The sequence below is a fragment of the Pogoniulus pusillus genome, chromosome W, assembly GCF_015220805.1.
Source record: "Pogoniulus pusillus isolate bPogPus1 chromosome W, bPogPus1.pri, whole genome shotgun sequence".
In the NCBI taxonomy this organism is placed as follows: domain Eukaryota; kingdom Metazoa; phylum Chordata; class Aves; order Piciformes; family Lybiidae; genus Pogoniulus; species Pogoniulus pusillus.
In genome coordinates, this window is record NC_087308.1 from 7961563 (window position 1) to 7979870 (window position 18308).

The 18308-nt window shown below is 48.8% G+C and overlaps 1 long non-coding RNA gene across 1 annotated transcript; it reads right to left on the bottom strand.

Moving 5' to 3' along the window:
* Positions 1-2863: 2863 nt before the first annotated feature.
* On the bottom strand, positions 2864-17365 carry LOC135192859 (uncharacterized). The gene is made up of 2 exons (XR_010309051.1): positions 16034-17365; positions 2864-3937 (listed from the first exon to the last, which is right to left on the bottom strand). It is a non-coding gene; the product is annotated as an uncharacterized LOC135192859 (long non-coding RNA).
* Between the last annotated feature and the right edge of the window lie 943 nt (positions 17366-18308).

The window sequence follows — 18308 nt, forward strand, 5'->3', positions numbered from 1 at the left end:
CCCTGTTTCCAGGGGCAGTTCCCTTATCGGGGCAATCTGCAGAGCCTGCTCCCACAGATCCAGCTCCCTTTCATTTTCCCTTATCAACCTGAGCCTGGATACTTCATCCTTCAGCTCAGCCACCTCATCTTTCAATTCTGCAACCAAAGTGAGCAGAAAGTTCACCTGCTCACACCTGGTGCAATTGTTCTCCCCTTCCCCTTCTACAGTGAGTGAGAGGCTCCAGCACTCCCTGCATCCAGTAGCCTGGACTCCTATGTGTTCCAGGGTTGAGTCTGTCTGCGTGCACACGCTTTTCCTGCCCTTCGTAGTGCGAGTGACAGGCATAGTGCACAGTGATACTGACAGTCAGAAAGAGAAGGAAAAAAAAAAAAAAAAAAGAAAAAAAACCAAAACCTCCCAGCCGCAGGAGACCTGGCTCCGCTGCCAAAATGGCAGCGTGCGCGGCAGCTAGCGGGGTTTTACATCTCCCGCGGCTGACGTCACGAGCCCCCCATCGCAGCCTCGCTCTCTCTCATGAGAGAACAGCCCTGCCAGCCCTGCCATCCCCCCTGCCTGCCTTAACGTCTCTCAGAACCACGGAGAGCAGCAGAACGGAGCAGAAAAACCAATATCAGCATCAGTGCCCGCAGTGCTCTCTCTCGGCTCTGCAGCCAAAATGGCGGCGCACGGCAGCCGGCGGGGTTTTAAATCTCCCGCGGCTGACATCACGAGCCCCTCGTCACAGCCTTGCTCTCTCTCGCGAGACAGCTACTAATAATACTAGTAACACTAACTCAGCCAGGTCGAATCCCCAGCCAGCAGAGAACCAGAACCCTTTAGCTCTAAGGCAGATCTGAACTCACAGGCCTCAGGTCAGACCCCTAATGATTCAAACCCTCCAGTAGACGCGTCAAAGTCTGTCGCTGTGCAGGCCTTTTTGGCACCTGCTTAAAGCGAAAGCCAAGACACAGCATTTGACAACGTGTTATTCAAAAGAGGATGTAAGAGAGGGGACCTCTGGTAAGCAAGAGGAGAAAGAGGATGCATATAGTCTTCAGGACTTGGCGAACATGCTCAGATCCCAGTACTCGGATGAGAGGAGTGCTGTGAGGTTGGCTGCCAAGAAAGAGGATGGTTCCAATGAATTTAAGAATGCTCTTAGGTAAGTTCTGTTATTAGGCCAGGGACAACCAGATCAACAAGAGGAAGAGGAGAAGGATGACATCTAGGACTCCAACGATCCCCTCAGAGAGGTCAGGGAAGTTAGAAAGGAATACTCAAGGGAATCAGGTGAACCAATCCTAAGCTGGCTGGTGAGATGCCGTAGCATTGGTGCTAATGCCCTGCAGGCATGGAGTCAGTCATCAGCAAGTTTGCAGATGACACTAAGCTGGGGGCAGATGTGACTGAGTTGGAGGGCAGAAGGGCTCTGCAGCGGGACCTTGACCGCCTGGACAGATGGGCAGAGTCCAACGGGATGGCATTCAATAGCTCCAAGTGCAGGGTGCTGCACTTTGGCCACAACAACCCCATGCAGAGATACAGGCTGGGGGAGTGGCTGGAGAGCAGCCAGACAGAGAGGGATCTGGGGGTGCTGATTGATACCCACCTGAACATGAGCCAGAAGTGTGCCCAGGTGGCCAAGAGAGCCAGTAGCATCCTGGCCTGCATCGAGAATTGTGTGGTCAGCAGGAGCAGGGAGGCCATTCCGCCCCTGTACTCTGCACTGGTTAGACCACACCTTGAGTGCTGTGTTCAGTTCTGGGCCCCCCAGTTTAGAAGGGACATCGAGATGCTTGAGCTTGTCCAGAGAAGGGCAACAAGGCTGGTGAGAGGCCTCGAGCACAAGCCCTACGAGGAGAGGCTGAGGGAACTGGGATTGTTTAGCCTGGAGAAGAGGAGGCTCAGGGGTGACCTTATTGCTGTCTACAACTACCTGAAGGGTGGTTGTGACCAGGAGGAGGTTGCTCTCTTCTCTCAGGTGGCCAGCGCCAGAACGAGAGGACACAGCCTCAGACTGCGCCAGGGGACATTTAGGCTCGAGGTGAGGAGAAAGTTCTACACTGAGAGAGTCATTGGACACTGGAATGGGCTGCCCGGGGAGGTGGTGGAGTCACCGTCCCTGGGGCTGCTCAAGGCAAGGTTGGACGTGGCACTTGGTGCCATGGTCTAGCCTTGAGCTCTGTGGTAAAGGGTTGGACTTGATGATCTGTGAGGTCTCTTCCAACCCTGATGATACTGTGATACTGTAATAAGAAGGAGACTCACTCTTTCTTGGGTGCAGTGGGATTTTGGAGTTGGCCTCTGCCCACCAGAGGATGGAGAGTGGCTTGGCCAGCTCATCTGCCAGCTCTCTCAGCACCCTAGGATGGATCCCATCTGGTCCCATGGACTTGTGAGGATCCAAGTGTCTCAGCAGGTCCCTTACTTCTTCCACATGGATTAGAGGGGGACTATACTGGTCCCTGCCTCCATCCGCCACTTCAGGAGTCGAGTTGTCCTGGAGACAACCTGTCCCACCATTGAAGATTGAGGCAAAGAAGGTGTTAAGTGCCTCTGCCTTTTCGTCATCCTTTGTCACTATATTCCCCTCTCTACCTAACAAGGACTGGAGGTTGTCCTTGGCCCTTCTCTTGCCATTCATATATTTAAATAAACATTTTTTATTTTCCTTGACAGCCGTAGCCAGCCTGAGCTCCAAATGGGCTTTTGCCTCTCTAATTTTTCCTCTACAAGACCTAGCAACTTCCTTGAACTTTTCCTGGGACACCTCCCCTCTTTTTGCAATAGTGGGTGTTGCTGCTGGGGGAGAAACATGATCAAAGATCACACAGATCAGTGTGATCAGAGCAATGCTACATGGACTCCAGACGATTCAATGTGAATTATACCAGAGATCTTTATTGATCATTCTGGCTCTCTTGAGCATAGAGCACACACCTCCACATTAGCATAATTAGGCAAGAACAATACAGTCTTTTACATACACCACGCCTTGTTTTTCTCATTAACGAGATGTCCACTTATCTATCCTTCTCCCCAGATAAGATAGCCAGCTGTGGGAACCAAGGTCAGAATTTGCTTCTTATTATTATTCCTTCTCACATTGCATTCCAACAAGTGGGAATTTCATATTTCACTCTGGTGGACATTTCTTGATATACAATCCCAACCTATAGCCTCACAATAATTCTAATCTTATAGTAAACCAGTGTTCCAGTTATCATGCTGCCTTGGAGAACGGCTTCAATGCAGGATGTACAATTATACGCATTTTGGCTTAGAGCAACCCCAAACATCAGCATAAGCAGCAGAAGTCCAGTATGGGTCCCACTCCCATGCCCTTGTCATCATAGAAGCACAAATGTCACAGTCATGTATGTCTTGGGTGATAGCGCCCATGGATAAGTCAATTCACCTATCACGTGCCCAGCGGTATGTTGCATCTCTGCCTTGGTGTCCATATGAATTATGGGCCCACCGAGCTAAGAACAGTTCACCTCGGTGTTTCCAATCAAGGTCAAGATCAGAGTTTGTATCAACTTGAGAAATTTTAGCATCTTGGTCTGCCTGCTGATTGTGTTGGTGTTCCTCGGTAGCTTAAGCATGTGTGCACCTACATGCCGCACCTTCACTGGAATTCTCTCCAGTTGTGCATCAGTGTCCTGCCATAGATCAGCACACCAAATAGGCTTTCCTTTCCTCTGCCAACCATTCGTTTTCCAGTCCTATAGCCAACGCCATAGAACATTGGCGTCCATCCATGAGTCAGTATAGAGGTAAAGGATAGGCCAATTTACACGTTCAGCCACATCAAGAGCAAGCTGGACAGCTTTTACCTCAGCGAATTGACTGGATTCTACTTCTCCATCTATCGCTTCAGTAACTCTCCTGGTAGGACTCAAGACTGCTGACTTCCATCTTCACTTGCTCCCAACAAGATGACAGGAACCATCTGTGAACAAAGCATAGGACTTTTTCTGACCAGAGAGATCACCATAAGGAGAAGCTTCTTCAACACAGATTATTTTCTCCTCTGGAGGTTTGGAACAGTCTGTGCCTTCCGGCCAGTTGGTGATCACCTCCACCAGACCAGGCCGGTCAAGATTCCCCATTCTTGCTCGTTGGGTTATCAAAGCCATCCATTTAGACCAGGTTGCATCTGTGGCATGATGCTGTCGTGGAACGCAGTTTCGCGGCAGAGTTATGGGGAAAATACGCGAGGCGTTGACTATTTTATCAGTGATTTATTGCAAAGAATGCGGATTCCCTCTTCCCGAAACTACACCACCACTGTGAATTCTTTTTGATTGAGATCAAAGTAACATTTCCGAAAATGGCAAATTAAAGAGTCTATGATGTTTAAAGAGAGTTCTTTTGAGTTTTTGTGGTTTGAGTTAATAGTTCGTCAGCTACTCACAGTCTGTAGCTTGGCAGGGAGTCCCTTTCTCCCGATGAGGGTCCAGGCATGCAGATTTTAGCCTCTGCGACTCGGCATCCGCCCGAGGCGAGACTAGATCGGCGAGCAGTTTGTTGTTGCTGAGTCCGGGAAAAAACCAGAAAGGCTGGAAAAACCCAGAAGGATAAGACGCAGACCCAGAAGGCTAGGGCAAGGGCGCAAGGGCAAAAGCAAGAGCACAAGCACCCGATCCTGGCCTGTCCACCATTTTTATAATGTTCCAAAACAGGACTAGCCCACAATTCAGACCACTTTTACGTTGTTCACATACATTGGTAAAAACCAGTAAGCAATTTATATAATTGGATAATATTACTCAAACAATATAAAGACCACTCCTCAGGCCAGCCCACCTGCAGGTGCTGGGCAGGCTTGAGATAGTCGTTTCTACTTAACCAAAACAATACCCTGTTGTCTGGAAAGCAAGGTCAAGTGGAAGGGAAAACATGGCCGATGTTTACCTTTTCACTTACCCTAGGGAAAAATCTTCCCATGGGACTGAAAGATTGTTTTGGGTTTTCGATGCTTCTGGCTTGAATGTGAGGCACTAGAAACTACACAATGTAGCAAAAAGCTTAGAGAGCCTTTTGCTACTCTCCATGACATACTCCACCCCCTGGCTCACATTAAGCCAAGAATCGGAAAAGCAAAAATGAAATACAACTTACATCTAACTCTTAACATAACTAATACATAAGCATAACTCTAATTCAAACTAACTTAATACTTATGCCCACCCCCCTGAATAAACAAAGCTTTATTGAACATTTACAAAGCAGGAAACCTGGTATATGAATATGCAAAAGCAGTTCAGAAGTCTGGGAGAATCCATCGTGCACTGATACGATGAGTCTTCCCACTTACATCAGTTGCTTCCCAAGCATACAACCCATTTGGTTTTGTCAGGGTCATAGGCACAACTCCAATTGAAGGTAAGTTTACCATTACTGGTTGTCCCACCTGTAATTTGTGTAATGACTGTTGAGAGTGCTGAGATTTATCTGGTGGATGACTAACATTCTCCACTGGATTGTCAGGACAAAATGCCCTTATTTTAGGACTACCATAATTACCCCATCTGTTGTTCACAATGAAAATTGCGTATGGTAAGCGTTTATCCCAGTTACCTTTGGATACCATGGCATGTTTCTTAACCAGAGCATTTGTTCTCTCTACAATACCATTAGCTTGAGGATAATAGGGAGTATGGAACACCCATGTAATTCCCTCACCCTTAGCCCAGTCTTGTACAGAAGACGCTGTAAAGTGAGATCCATTATCACTTTGGATGTACTCTGGCATTGGTAAGACACTAAACCACTGCTTCAAGACCTCAATAGTTTGAGCTCCTGTGGCAGCACTAGTTGCCGTAGCCATGACTAATCCTGAAACCACTTCCACCCCCACCAGTATGTATTTCTTCCCGTGTGAGGGCTTTAAAGGACCCACATAGTCAACTTGCCATGTACTCCATAACCTTTTGTCCTCTCTGATATGCTGTGCTGGAGCTAGATTGGGGTGATTTTGTTTAAGCCTGATTCTGCACTGTGGACAAGATGAAATGAGTTCCTTACAGGTACTCATAGAAACTGGCCACCCTCTAGACCTACACTCGAAGTAAAGGTCTGCTTTTCCTGAATGACCTCTTTTAATATGAAGCCACTCAGCTAATCTCCACCATTCTCCTTTGTCCTCATCCACTATGTTGATCTTTGCTAAGAAATCAGCTTGATTATTCCAGGTGGTAGCTGGTGTTTGCTTTTTGGAATGCCCTTCTACCCAACCAACTTTGAGGGGTCTGGATCGGCCAATCTCTAATAGCCTTTTCCAGTCTTCGACTCTCCAAACTTCCGCACCTGACACCTTCCACTGATTCGCTTCCCACTGGCAAATCCACTCAGTGGCGCCTTTGAACGTGGAATAAGAATCAGTGTAAATAGTTGTTGCTCCCTTCTCGGCTGCTATTATAAGAGCACGCAACTCCCCTACCTGTGCACTGCCATCACCTTCTTCAGTGATGGTCTGGCCTGTAGCAATCTCCAAGGCAGTGGCTTTGTAGTGCCACTTCGCCCCTACCCTCCGAGAGGATGCATCTGTGAACCACACTCCCGATTTGTCGGAGTCTGCGGTCATCTCAGGGGCTACCTGAATAGGAGAAGGCTTATATGGCTGACTAAGCAGAGCTTTATCAGGATTTATGGGTTGCTGAAGTTTGGATACCTTTGTAGGTCCCTCTTTCAGCGGCATCAGCCGTGAAATTCCCTCTAAGTAGGCATACCACTTTCTAACAGTAGCCTTTTGGGCAATTCCTTCTGGTGGAGGAGTTCCTTTAAGGATCGCTTTTAGCAGAGGAAATGGGCCTTGTACTACAACATCTTGTGTAGTACGAAGCTTTTCTGCTTCCTTAACAGCTCGAGTTAGGGAAAGAAGTCCCTTTTCCCAATCCGAGTACCGAATTTCGGCCTCTTTGAATGCTGTTGATGAAAACATGAGAGCTCTACTAGGACCATTGGGTCCTCTCTGGAAAATTCCACAGTATGAGGCATTCGCGGAAAAACCCCATTCAGCCCTCAGGGCATCTTTTGGGTGTAAGGGCCCCAACTTCTGATATGCCTTTAGTTCATCCTTGAGAAACCTCAGGCTATCAGAATGTTCTGGAGTCCAATCCCAATGCTTGTTCTTCTTAAGCAAATCATACAGAGGACGGGCAATTACTGAGAAACCTGGAATATGTTTCCTCCAGTAACCCAGAGTACCCAACAACTGTTGTAACTCTTTTCTATTTTGGGGTATTTGGCCCTTTTCAATGCTCTGAAGAGTGTCGTCTGGCACAGACACTGCACCTGCTATCCACCATGATCCCAGGAATTTCACCTCTTGACTCGGACCTTGACACTTTTCCTTAGGAATGGTCAAACCCTGGCTAGTCAACAGTTCTCGGATATTCTCAGCCACTGCACCAACTTGCTCCTTGTCATTCCCTCCCACCAAGATATCATCAATGTAATGGTACATCTTAACATCCTTAGGAAGTTGAACAGTGTCAAGCAAAGCTGCAAGTGCATTGTGTGCAATGGTTGCGCTGTGTTTGTACCCTTGTGGAAGACGGTTGAATGTGTACTGAATACCTTGCCAGGTAAAAGCAAACTGTGGTTTGTCCTCTTCTCTCAACGGCACCATGAAGAACATGTCCTTCACGTCTAGAGTCGCCATCCAGGTGTGAGAAGCCTCTTGGATTGCTGTCACTGTGGACGAAAGACTAGGAACTGCTGCAGTAAGAGGAGGAGTGTTACTATTTAGCTTCCGGAAATCTACCGTCAATCTCCATCGGCCATTCGATTTTCGGACTGGCCAAACAGGTGAATTGTAAGGAGAATGAGTTCTAGTGATAATCTGTCTCTTCTCAAGATCAGCTATCACTTCAGTGATACCCTGCTTAGCTGCAGCTGGCAATGGATACTGTGCAACACAAGTAATGTGTGACTTTGGCAAAGGAGGAGCTGTTTGCAATAAGCGAACGCAAGTACGGACTAACCTTTGCCTCTTATTTCTCACCTCATAAGCACCAAAGCTCCATAATGTTCCGTCAGGAAGATGCCATCTTCTACCTGCTAGAACATCAAATCCAAGGATATTATGTTTACACGAAGCCAATGCTAACTCTACCAGGGTACTTCTTTTCTCCCCAGGTAGCCACAGCTTTGCTTTGGCTAAATAGCATGTTTCAGGTTGTCCTGTAACACCTGTTATGTTTACCTTTCTCCGGGATGGCAAGATTTTCAGATGCTTTGCTAATTGTGCATTTAGCACTGTAATTTGTGCACCTGTATCTATTAGGTATTTGACAGCAGCTCTAGTTGGTCCAGTAGGAATCATGATATAGGGTTCAGGTTTGTCAGACCTTCGACATTCAGAAACAGAGCGATGAGTGTGGCCTGAATCATTCATCGCCACACCTAGTTTTTTGATTTGCTCTTATCTCCTCCCCGATCAGGAGAACCTGACTTGGTAGGAGACGTGCTTGCAGAGCCTTTCTTACGGTTCTGCTTCACCTTTCCATTACCATTGCCTTTTAGTATCTGTTCTAACAGTTTTTTTATCTCAAACATGATCTCATTCTTCACAGGATCACGCTCTATCTGTCTCCTCTGAAACACATCACGAGGTTTCACTGCATATTTCTGTTCCTGCAGTGGGAGTACACCTCTACCTTGAGAAGTCGGTACCCACATTATTCCAGATTCAGAGCGACGATTAAGCTCAGGGCTCCCCCTGGGACTTGATCGTGGGCTCGATCGTGGACTCTCATTGGGGTTGCCAGATGTCCAGGCATGCCGCACCGTTTGGTGTTTTCCTCGTGATGCAGAGCTGCTCCTGCCTCCAGACTGCTTTTCCTTCTGAAAGACAGATTCTGGCACAGATAAAGGATCATGATAACCCATTTGTCTCCCTAGAGTGGCTAGTTCTGTAAGCACTTCCCTCCATGTAGGATGATGTACTACACTTTGTGAGCTTTGCCCTTGCTCTTCATTCTTTTGTATTGCATTCTCGATTTGTCTCCTTATCCTAATACCTTCAGCCTTTATGAAGCCAGGCATACCCTTTATCAGGGGTCCAAGCCTGTGTGGCTCTACTGGAGCATCCATTGCATGTGCATATAACCCCTTATGATTCACAGCTTGGATACAGGCAACCATAGTAAATGCTTCATTTAGCTCAACAGGGGATCTAATCCAAAACTCTGTAGGTTCACCCCTATCTGAAGAATCATAAGCACTAGCCCAGTGAAAAATCCTAGCACTTAACGCAAGGTCTCCCTCAGGACCATCCCCAAGAAATACCTCGGGTCCCCAGTTAGTTCTCCCCACCTCTTCACGAGATAAGATAATCCTTTCCGCCCCCCTTTGAACCACACGATACACATACTCAATTATAGATTCATTAGGCATACGGGAATAAGTTTCCCTAAGATCATCCATCTGCATTTCCGTGTACGATTTGATTTTCGTGGTTGTTGTTTTGCCTCCTTTCGGTCCTTGCGAAGTTTCAGACGCAAAGAGAGGGTTCACGGAGTAGGACTTCATTTTGTGGTGCACCTTCTCCACTTCCGTGTCGCTATCAATAGACGCAACTGCAGGCTGCAACACGGTGTGGCGCTGCGCAGGCGTGCTTAGCGCTGGTTGCTCAGGGCGTGGCAGTTGAGAAGATGGCGGCTGTTGTTGTTGTGAAGATGGTTGAGAAGATGGCGGCTGCGGTGGCGCTGCCGATGGTTGAATCTGAGACGGCATCGGGACCTGCTGGAACGCTGGAACGGACTGAGATTGAAGAGACGGTTGAGCCGGGAAAAGCGGCACTGTAGCTGCTGCCTGCGGCTGGATTACCGGCTGCGTTACTGCTGGTGGCGGCGACTGAAGCGCCGGGACCTGCGGGGTTGTCTGAAGCTCCTGTGCTGGCAGCTGCACCGTCGGAAACAGGGTTGTCGGCAAGATCGGCTGCTGAAGCTGAGTCGGCTGTGAAGGCAACACGGCGTCCGGCTGGATCGGCGGCAAAGCGGGCTGCCGGAGCAGCGCCCGCGGGCGTGCCGCCAACCCGCACTGCAAAGCCTGGGGTTGCGGCTGTGTCTGGGCTATCGGCTCCGTTACTATTAGTAATGGCGCTGCCGATGGCTGGGGTGCCGGCATCGGCGGAGGCGTTAGAGGCTCCGGCGGAATCACCGGGACCGGAGCCGGCATCAAGGTAGGCTGGCTGGGCACCTCCCGCGGACGCGGTATCGAGCCGCATGGCTTTAGCGGCAACAGGGACGGCTCCGCCACTGGTTGGGGATTCATTGGCTGAGGAAGATGCCTCACCGGAGATATTTTAAAGAAGTCGGGCTCGTGGGAAGGTGTATCGGCGCGAAAGCTCAAGTTCCGCCTGACAGCGTCTTTCAACAGAGTTTCTCTCTCACTCTGCAACGACTTGATTTCTTGACGCGCCTGCTCTAAATGCAATTCTTTCCGGGCATTCTCATCATTCAGCTTTTTGACCTCTGACTTCCAAACATCAACCTCACGTTTACAAGCCTCTATCTCACGTTTATGCGCCTCTGCCTCCAGCCTCCAGGCCTCTGCAACATGCCTAAAATTAGCTGATTCAAACACCGAAGCTAATCTGGCATACAGGGTGTCTGTGATATCTGGCGATCTGGCATCTCCTGCTGCGGGAGAACTCCTTCCGAACTGGGCCATTTTTAAACTCGGCTGTTACTTCAGTTTCTCAATCCCACTTCTGACACCAAATCTGTCGTGGAACGCAGTTTCGCGGCAGAGTTATGGGGAAAATACGCGAGGCGTTGACTATTTTATCAGTGATTTATTGCAAAGAATGCGGATTCCCTCTTCCCGAAACTACACCACCACTGTGAATTCTTTTTGATTGAGATCAAAGTAACATTTCCGAAAATGGCAAATTAAAGAGTCTATGATGTTTAAAGAGAGTTCTTTTGAGTTTTTGTGGTTTGAGTTAATAGTTCGTCAGCTACTCACAGTCTGTAGCTTGGCAGGGAGTCCCTTTCTCCCGATGAGGGTCCAGGCATGCAGATTTTAGCCTCTGCGACTCGGCATCCGCCCGAGGCGAGACTAGATCGGCGAGCAGTTTGTTGTTGCTGAGTCCGGGAAAAAACCAGAAAGGCTGGAAAAACCCAGAAGGATAAGACGCAGACCCAGAAGGCTAGGGCAAGGGCGCAAGGGCAAAAGCAAGAGCACGAGCACCCGATCCTGGCCTGTCCACCATTTTTATAATGTTCCAAAACAGGACTAGCCCACAATTCAGACCACTTTTACGTTGTTCACATACATTGGTAAAAACCAGTAAGCAATTTATATAATTGGATAATATTACTCAAACAATATAAAGACCACTCCTCAGGCCAGCCCACCTGCAGGTGCTGGGCAGGCTTGAGATAGTCGTTTCTACTTAACCAAAACAATACCCTGTTGTCTGGAAAGCAAGGTCAAGTGGAAGGGAAAACATGGCCGGTGTTTACCTTTTCACTTACCCTAGGGAAAAATCTTCCCATGGGACTGAAAGATTGTTTTGGGTTTTCGATGCTTCTGGCTTGAATGTGAGGCACTAGAAACTACACAATGTAGCAAAAAGCTTAGAGAGCCTTTTGCTACTCTCCATGACAGATGCGGTGATGAACCTTTGTCTTTGAACATCCAGTTTAGAACTGGCAGTCTAGGAGCTAAGAGCATTTGTGACTCAGTTCCAACCACTTCAGAAGCTGCTTTCACTCCTTCCTAGGCTGCTAGTATCTCTTTCTCTGTTGGGGTGTAATTTGCCTCTGAACCTCTGTAGCTACGACCCCAGAAACCAAGGGGATGACCACGTGTCTCTTTTGGAGCTCTCTGCCAAAGACTACAAGTTGGACCATTGTCACTGGCAGCTGTGTAGCAAATGTTCTTAATGTCCGGACCAGATCTCACAGGTCCCAAGCCCACTGCATAGAATCATAGAATCATAGAATCAACCAGGTTGGAAGAGACCTCCAAGATCATCCAGTCCAACCTATCACCCAGGCCTAACCAATCAACTAGACCACGGCACTAAGTGCCTCATCCAGTCTTTTCTTGAAGACCCCCAGGGACGGTGCCTCCACCATCTCCCTGGGCAGCCCATTCCAATGGGAAATCACTCTCTCTGTGAAGAACTTCTTCCTAACATCCAGCCTATACTTCTCCTGGCACAACTAGAGACTGTGTCCCCTTGTTCTATTGCTGGTTGCAATGCCCCTTCAGGTAGTTGTAGACAGTAATGATCACCCCTGAGCCTCCTCTTCTCCAGGCTAAACAGGCCCAGCTCCCTCAACCTCTCCTCATAGGATTTGTGCTCCAGGCCCTTCACCAGCTTTGTTGCCCTTCTCTGGACATGTTCCAGCACCTCAACATCTTTCTTGAATTGAGGGGCCCAGAACTGGACAGAGTACTCAAGGTGTGGCCTGACCAGTGCTGAGTACAGGGGAAGAATAACCTCCCTTGTCCTACTGGCCACACTGTTCCTGATGCAGGCCAGGATGCCATTGGCTCTCTTGGCCACCTGGGCACACTGCTGGCTCATCTTCAGCTTACTGTCTATCAGTACCCCCAGGTCCCTTTCCTCCTGGCTGCTCTCCAGCCACTCAGTCCCCAGCCTGTAGATCTGCTTGGGGTTGTTGTGGCCAAAGTGCAGAACCCTGCACTTGGCCTTGTTAAATCTCATCCCATTGGCCTCTGCCCGCCCATCCAGCCTGTCCAGGTCCCTCTGCAGGGCTCTCCTACCTTCCAACAGATCAACACCTCCTCCTAGCTTGGTGTCATCTGCAAACTTACTGATGCTGAACTCAATGCCCTCATCCAGATCATCAATAAAGATATTGAACAGGACTGGGCCCAGTACTGATCCTTGGGGAACACCACTAGTGACTGGCTGCCAACTGGATGTGGCACCATTCACCACCACTCTCTGAGCTCTGCCATCCAGCCAGTTCTTGATCCAGCACAGAGTGAATCTCTCCATACCATGAGCTGCCAGCTTGGCTAGGAGCTTCTTATGGCAGACAGTGTCAAAGGCTTTGCTGAAGTCCAAGTAGACTACATTCACAGCCCTCCCCCCATTCACCAGACGGGTAAGCTGATCATAAAAGGAGATCAGGTTGGTGAGGCAGGACCTGCCCTTCCTAAACCCATGCTGGCTGGGCCTGATCCCTTGGCCATCCTGTAGGTGCTTTGTGATGGCACCCAAGATTACCTGTTCCATGACCTTGCCTGGCACTGAGGTCAGGCTCACAGGTCTGTAGTTTTCTGGGTCCTCCTTACGACCCTTCTTGTGAATGGGTATCACATTGGCCAGCTTCCAGTCTTCAGGGACCTCTCCAGTGAGCCAGGACTGCTGATAAATGATGGAGAGTGGCTTGGCCAGCTCAGCTGCCAGCTCTCTCAGCACCCTAGGGTGGATCCCATCAGGTCCCATGGACTTGTGAGGATCCAAATGACGCAGTAGGTCCCTTACTGCTTCCTCATGGATTAGAGGGGGACTCCATCCACCACTTCAGAAGTCCAGCTGTCCTGGAGACAACCTGTCCCACTATTGAAGATTGAGGCAAAGAAGGTGTTAAGCACCTCTGCCTTTTCCTCATCCTTTGTCACTATATTCCCCTCTCTATCTAACAAGGACTCTGCACTGGTCAGACCACACCTCGAGTACTGCGTTCAGTTCTGGGCCCCCCAGTTTAGGAAGGACACTGAGATGCTTGAGCGTGTCCAGAGAAGGGCGACGAGGCTGGTGAGAGGCCTCGAGCACAAGCCCTACGAGGAGAGGCTTAGGGAGCTGGGGTTGTTTAGCCTGGAGAAGAGGAGGCTCAGGGGTGACCTTATTGCTGTCTACAACTACCTGAAGGGTGGTTGTGGCCAGGAGGAGGTTGCTCTCTTCTCTCAGGGTGCCAGCTCCAGAACAAGAGGACACAGCCTCAGGCTGCGCCAGGGGAAATTTCGGCTCGAGGTGAGGAGAAAGTTCTTCACTGAGAGAGTCATTAGGCACTGGAATGGGCTGCCTGGGGAGGTGGTGGAGTCGTCGTCCCTGGGGCAGTTCAAGGCAAGGTTGGATGTGGCACTTGGTGCCATGGTCTAGCCTTGGGCACTGTGGTAAAGGGTTGGACTTGATGATCTGTGAGGTCTCTTCCAACCTTGGTGATACTGTGACTGGAGGTTGTCCTTGGCCCTTCTCTTGCCATTCATATATTTAAAGAAACTCTTTTTATTTTCCTTGACAGCCGTGGCCAGCCTGAGCTCCAAGTGCGCTTTTGCCTCTCTAATTTTTCCTCTACAAGACCTAGCAACTTCCTTGAACTTCTGGGACACCTCCCCTCTTTTCCAAAGGTGATACACTCTCTTTTTAATCTTTAATTCCTTCAGCCGCTCCCTGCCCATCCAGCCTGGCTGCCTCCCTCGTCGGCTCATCTTCCGGCTCAGTGGCACTGCCTGGTCCTGTGCCTTCAGGAGTTCTTTCTTGAAGTAGGTCCAACCTTCCTGGACCCCTTTGTTTCTAAGGGCTATTTCCCAAGGAACTTTCTGAATTAGTTCCTTAAATAGGCTGAAGTCTGCCCTTCGGAAGTCCAGTGTGGAGGTTCTGTTGATGCCCCTCCTGGTTTCTCCATGGATTGAAAACTCTATAATTTCATGGTCACTGGACCCCAGGCAGCCTCCAACCACCACATCCCCTACCAGCCCCTCTCTATTTGTGAGCAGCAGGGCTGCCCCCCTGGTAGGCTCACGTAACAGCTGGGATAGGAAGTTGTCTCCCACACATTGCAGAAACCTTCTAGCCTGCTTCTTCTCTGCAGTGTTTAAGTCCCAGCAGATGTCTGGTAGGTTAAAGTCGCCCACCAGAACAAGGGCAGGTGATCTTGAGGCAGCCTCCAGATGCTTAAAGAGTAATAAATCAACCTCTTCTTCCTGGTTGGGTGGTCTGTAACAGACTCCAACCAGGATATCGGCCTTGTTGGCCTTTGCCTTAAGTCTCACCCATAATGACTCAACTTGATCATCCTTGATTTCTACCTCCATGACATCCAGAGCATCCCTAATATACAGAGCCACTCCCCCGCCCTTTCTCCCTTCCCTGTCTCTCCTGAAGAGTCTGTAGCCATTGATTACAGCACTTGAATCATGTGAGCCATCCCACCACGTTTCAGTGATGGCGACAATATCATAGTTTTCCTCCAGCACCAGAGCTTCCAGCTCCTCTTGTTTGTTACCCATGAACTACTTCTCGCTTGATCTGATCAAAGGCTGCTTGTTGTTCAGGTCCCCACTTGAAATTGTTTCTCTTACGAGTCACATCATGCAGAGGTTTGACAATTTGACTGAAACCAGGAATGTGTAGTCTCCAAAATCCCACTGCACCCAAGAAAGATAGAGTGTCCTCCTTATTTGTGGGAACTACCATGGTGAAGACTTTGCTTATCACATCCTGCGGAATGTGATGGCGACCATCCTGCCACCGCACTCCCAGGAACTGAATTTCTCTGGCAGGTTCTTTAACCTTGTCTCTCCTAATGGCAAAACCTGCTTGCAACAGAATGTCAATGATCTTGTGACCTTTCTCAAAGACTTCCTCTGCAATTTGGCACCATACAATGATGTCGTCAATGAATTGTATGTGCTCTGGAGCTGTTGGAGAAATTCTTGCTAGCAGAGGACACAGAAATGATAAACATGAGCAACCCGTGCTGGGAGTGTCCTTGAGTCCATCTTGGGAGTTAAGATACCAGCACTGGGTGGCTTCCCCGCACATGCAGCTGCTGGGGGTGGTATGCCAGCTGCAGGTGGGCAGAGTTTGGCCAGCCCCATAGGCTGACCCTCAGATTGGTATGGTATACTGACCGATCCATGCCTTACATGTAACCCTGTACCCTCTGTATGTAACCAATCTTGGTGGAGCACACCTCTTGCTGGAATGCATATAAGTCTCTGCTTCACGGAAATAAAGCGGACTATGACCATCTAACCATATTGGTGAACAAAGAGTCATTTTACCCAGGTGCTCCACCGGCAGTATGCCAATATGGAGCTTTACCTTTCTCCAGTGCACTGTGGATGACTGAGAGATTGTTGAGCTGTGTTTCCACCCCTGAGGCAAACGGTTGAACTGGTACTGGATTCCTCTCCAGGTGAATGCAAACTGAGGCCTGCACTCCTTTGCTATGGGAATAGAGAAGAAAGCATTAGCAATGTCTATGGTAGGATACTGTTGTGGAGGCAGGAATTAATGTGGCCGAGTCGGGAATTTTTATACAAAAATAGAGTTATTTTATTTTCCCAAAAACCCACCCCAAAACTATATATACAAAGATTGATTAAGTTTAATTAACAGATTCAGTTGCTTGAGAATATCTACAGGGATGCCATCGATAATCTGACTATTTTGGAAGTCAGAAGTTGGAAAAGGCTTTAGCTATTAATTAATAGCATTTTCTTACTAATAAAGTTGAGCCAAAATAACTCATGATCAGGCTGACTTCCTCATGCGGTCTGTCTCTCTCATTCCCTTTCAGCAGCTGCAGGTGGACCGTTAAGGGTCGTTAAGCTTACAAAGGGTGTCAATGGATGAAGCAGTCTTTGAAGCTCTTTCTGTATCCAGGCAGGGGTAGAACTATCAGGCAAGCACGAAGGTTCAGGCAGGAACGAACTCCAAGCGGGGACGAACTCCAAGGCAGGAACCCCCAAAAGCGGGAAGCCCCCAATATTTATACCCTCTCTAGACAAAGAGCAGAACTACCACTTCCTTAGGCACGAAAAGGCACAGCCAATCCCAGCCCAATTCCAGTGCGGGCACTGCACGGGGCACTCCTTGTGCGGGCAGGACCTCTTTGCTCACCCCCTCCACACCTGCAGGGCAGGCGAGGGAGGGGGGGTAACCAGGCGGCTTTCCTCCTCCTATTCAAGCCACAGCAGGAGAGGAATTTAGGGGTATACAGGACTCCAGGACAGGTACCATTTGGCCTCCTTCGATTCCAGCTCGTACTGGAGTTCCAGCATGTCCGGCACTGCTGCGCTCACGGGTGGAGTTACCTTGTTAAGGGCATGAAAGTCTACTGTCAATCGCCAGTCTCCATTAGGCTGGGGCACAGGCCAGATCAGACTGTTGAAAGGTTGCGGAGGCGGGATTTGAGAAAGTCAAGAGACGACTCAATATGAGTTAGCTGCAAGATGATCCAAAGTTTATTGCGAGCATCAGGCTTTTTATACTCAGAGCACAAGTGTACATGTTAGTGTGAACCCAGAATGCCTTTTAGGACTGCTGTTTAGTGATTGGAGCATCTAAAAGTTGGAATTTGCATGGTCCTCCTACTTGCGGTTTCCTGCTGAAGCTAGCTTTCCCTTCTATCTGGACACAGTCCCGCAGAAGTTCTTTTTCATAAGGCTCATGGACAAATGCCTTTGAGCTTCATCACATACACTACTGCAGGCTACTGCATTTCAATGCACTCAGACCTCATGTGAAAGTCCTGATTGTACAAAAGCTTCTAGGGACTCATGTCCCCTATCCTTCAGCCGTTTCCCAACAAATGGTGAATGAGCTTTCTCGATGACAGCCTGACTCTCCAGTTGATAAATCAGCTGATGAATGGGCAACAAAGAGTCACAGTTAGCTCTGTACTGCCTGTGGTGCACAGTTTGAGTAGCAACTGGCAGTTCCAGATCCCCTATGTCATGATGTCCCACAACTGCAGATTCAGCTGAAAGTTCAGGTCTAATGGACAATTTTCAATTTACCATCCTCAATCTCTACAGATGCTATTCCAAAAGCCCATTTGTGACCCTTAGGATCTTTGAAACAACCTTGTCTCAAAAAGTCAAGTCCCAAAATGCAAGGTGCATCAGGACCAGTTACAATAGTATGTTTCTTCCACTCTTTACCAGTTAAACTGATCTCAGCCTGCAACTTGGTTAACTCTTGAGATACACCAGTGATTCCAAAAATAGATATGGACTCTGTCCCTTTGCAATTTGATGGCAATAAAGTACACTGAGCACCTGTGTCAACTAAAGCCCTGTGCTTCCGAATTTTTTGAACTGCCAATACACTATCCCTTTCCTCCTCCTGGTGGGAGGCAGGGCACCCCTAATGCTGAACATGGCATGTGGGGTGTTGTGGTGGAGGGTTGCCAAGCCCTCATTGGACAGAATTGTGGCCCAAGGACCATTAAATTGCAGGATCAAAACCTTGCTCAGCCCGACCACTCATCTGCTACTAGCTGCCGTTACCAGCTGTGGGAACATTTCTCCCCCAGCGGGGCATGAGCTGTAAACATGAGACCTTGTTATGCGAAAAAGTCCTTGAGCTAGAA